This window comes from Capricornis sumatraensis, chromosome 2 (genome assembly GCF_032405125.1).
Source record: "Capricornis sumatraensis isolate serow.1 chromosome 2, serow.2, whole genome shotgun sequence".
Taxonomy (NCBI): domain Eukaryota; kingdom Metazoa; phylum Chordata; class Mammalia; order Artiodactyla; family Bovidae; genus Capricornis; species Capricornis sumatraensis.
In genome coordinates, this window is record NC_091070.1 from 79,279,960 (window position 1) to 79,283,456 (window position 3,497).

General features: G+C 33.6%; 1 non-coding gene and 1 pseudogene across 1 annotated transcript; one reads left to right on the forward strand and one right to left on the reverse strand.

The window, feature by feature from the left end:
- Positions 1-220: 220 nt before the first annotated feature.
- LOC138073747 (F-actin-capping protein subunit alpha-2-like) lies at positions 221-1,209 on the reverse strand (annotated as a pseudogene).
- A 50-nt stretch (positions 1,210-1,259) lies between these two features.
- LOC138074668 (U6 spliceosomal RNA) lies at positions 1,260-1,369 on the forward strand. The gene has a single exon (XR_011144496.1). It is a non-coding gene; the product is annotated as a U6 spliceosomal RNA (small nuclear RNA).
- Positions 1,370-3,497: the final 2,128 nt, after the last annotated feature.

Here is a 3,497-nt window from a genome sequence, read left to right on the forward strand (position 1 = left end):
TAGACCAAAAGACAACTTTAGGGTTACGGTAAGTAAAACATTTTTGAAACAGTTCAAAAACTTTTGACATTAAACTAGAGGAATCATGTCTTCATTGTAAGACAGAAAGACACAACAGAAAGTAAAAGACATTTAAACTAAACTGATTTTCAATCTTCTCTGAATAAAAGAAATTAAAAAAATGGTTGAATAGCTAAGCTTTGTGCTCTAACCAAACTAATTAATTACAGTGATTTTAAATGGCAACAGCCCTCTGACTGGGTAGCTTGACAGTTTTGAATACTTTTGCAATGATTTTTTTTTTTTAAACGCAAAGACACTAAAATGATCCGGTCATGCAATGTTCATCTTATGCATTCTGCATCTCTTTTCCAATCTTGTAACTAAGTCAATCTTAGTGCGTGTAACTGGCAACTGCTGACGTAAGGCTTTGAAAGTAATGTCTGACATCGTCTGGTAATTCTCACTGATGGCAGTCTGGTATTCATTTTCTGCAGCCTCTACAATCTTTATAAATTCTTTTGCTGTTTGCACCTCATTAGACACTGTTAGGGAATCTTGTATATCTTTATGACTCACTAGTTGAACATTACTATCTTCATAATAATGAACCTGAATTTTCAAGATGCCAACCACCTGAGTGGTTGAAGGAGTGATTGTAAACTTCCACTCTGACCTCCAATGACCATTCCAAAAGTTTTTTGCTTGAAACTGATGGCTTTCTATGCATGCAATAATGGTTTGCTGTCCATCTATTTTTTTACCATATACAGTGCAGACTCCATTCGGATAATGTTCTTTTACATAAGCTCGTAGAGCAGTTTCTACTGAAGTTCTCCGTGATTCAATTGCATTTTCTGCTTCATATGGTCTTGGATCAGTTGCTTCCTTTCTTAAGTGATCAAATTTGAGATTCTGTTTTTTGGATCCAAATACTTTCCATTTCCCAAGTCACCATGTTCTGTTATCAGTACCTGATCTTCATAACCTTCAATTTTTACTGGGGTAAACTGGTCCAAGTTATATTGTGCAAATACATGGGCTGCTCCTTCCCTGAGAAGATTATCATTATTAAGTAGTAACCGAACATCATTAAACACTTCATTAAATTCTCCAGGAGGAGCATGAATGATGAACTTGGCTGCTATGCGCACCTTCTCTTCACCAGACAACTGTTCCTCCAGATCCGCCATTTTTCTTCTGGCAACAAACAGCCTCAGTTTACATTTAGATTTCTGATCCATTTGAAATTTATCTTGGTGTGGCTCGCTTCGGCAGCACATATACTAAAATTGGAACGATATGGAGAAGATTAGCATGGTCCCTGAGCAAGGATGACACGCAAATTCGTGAAGTGTTCCATATTAAAAAAAAAAAAAACAGAAATTTATCTTGGTGAACAATGTGAGATACAGACCCAGTTTGATATTTTTCCAAATGGCTATCCAATTGTCTCAAGTCTTTTAAAAAAAAACTCGATCCTGGGAATTTTCTGGGGGTCCAGAGGTTAGGACTCAGCCTGCACTACTGCCAGGGGCATGGGTTCCATCCCTGGTCAGGGAATTAAGATCCCACATCCCACTGGTGGTGCAACAGGGCCAAAATAAAAACAAAAACACAAAACCCCTCAATCCCACCCCATTCCCGTTGAATTCCTCACTTTTATCACAAAATAATAATTTCAGATGTACATGGTTTTATTTCTGGACTTTCTATGCTTTTTTTGTTGGTCTGTATGTTATCCATGTACCAAGAGCACAATTTTTTAATTATAGAGACTTTATAGTATGTTTTAATATTAGATGTGGCTAGCTTCCCCCAGACATGACACTAAAAGATTTTCAGGGTGTTCCTGGATGCTCTTGTCTGTTTGGCTATTTTCTATATGAAATTTATAATCAATTTGTTTAATTCTAGAAAGGCGACATTTTTGGACCATGTTGTTAAATTTATAATTAGCTTAGGGAGAACTGACATCACTATGATGTTGACTCTTCCTATCCACCATGACTTTTTTTTTTTCCACCATGACTTTTATGTTTTTCAATAAATGGTTTAAAGATTTCTTCATATATATGGTTACGCTATTCCTAGGTATTAATCTTTTTTGTTTCTATTTTAAATAGTTATCTGTTACATCTTCTACCTAGCTATTATTTGAATATGGAAAGGTTATTGTATTTCATTTTGTTAATTTTATAACTTGTTACTTTACTAAATTTTCTTATTATTAACAGTAGTTTCTCCATTGATTCTTTAGAATTTTTCAACATACAATGATATAATCTGCTAAAAGAGGTACTTTTATCCTTTTAAATTAGTGTTCTGATACCATGTAAAATGCTAGTGGTAGCTCATTCCTGACTAGCAATAATGCCTGTAATATTTCCTCATTTAAAAAACATACTGGATTTTGCATACATATGCACATACACACATCTTTTAATCCCGTTAAGGAAATATCCATTGACTCTTACTTCACTGAAATTTTAAATCAGAAATGGATATGAATTATGACAAATGCTTTGTTGGCAACTGTGGAGATAAGCATATGACATTTCTTCTTAGAAATATTACTATAATGTTACAATAATAGATTTCTTAATATTGAATTATCCTTTTTTTTGGTAATGAACATCACTTGGTTGTACTTTTTAAAATGTACTCTATTTTCTATCTTATTTAAGATTTTTGAATCAATATTCACAGGTGAGATTGTTATATGGTTTTCTTGTGTATATGTGTGCAATCTTTATTATTTGTTTACTAAGTTCATTTCATAAGATGTTTTTAAAAGTTTTATCCTTTTTCTATGACCCAGAATGTGTAAGTAGAATTAAGATTATATTTAGGAAAACTATGCAATGGTTTGAGTTATGGGCTGAACTAACCACTTTTTAGTGGAACATCTTTTTAACCTGAAACAACAACTAACAAACTATACTTACTCAGATTTGGGCATTTGGTAGAACTTTTCTCAAAAATATACAAATTGAGTTTGTCACTTCAAGGAAAACAGGTGACTTAGTATAATGCTTATTGCCAATGATAAAACTCAAACTTTCAGATGAAAATAAAAATTTTGAGAAACTTGTATCTGTAACTGTGTGCCTGACTAGTTCCCAATACTCAAAGATTTTTCTGGTGAGATTGGTAGTGATAGTAACAAAGGTGACTTAAAAATATTATAAAATGAGTGTGTCAATATTTAATATTGTTTCATGAAATGTGTCAATGTGTATCACTCAGTGAACTAGTATTTTCCAAATGACCAATTTGGTCTAAATGTAAAACGTGACAAGTTCACTGATACAGTGCTGCTAGCTTTTGACAGACTTCCACTTCTTAAATTTTGGTGTAGTGTCAAAGAAAAATATTAACAAAATCTAAATAGGTGAATAGCGGACTCATTGGAAAAGATCCTGATGCTGGGCAAGATTGAAGGCAAAAGGGGAAAAGGGCGGCAGAGAATGAGATGGCTGGATAGCATCACTGAC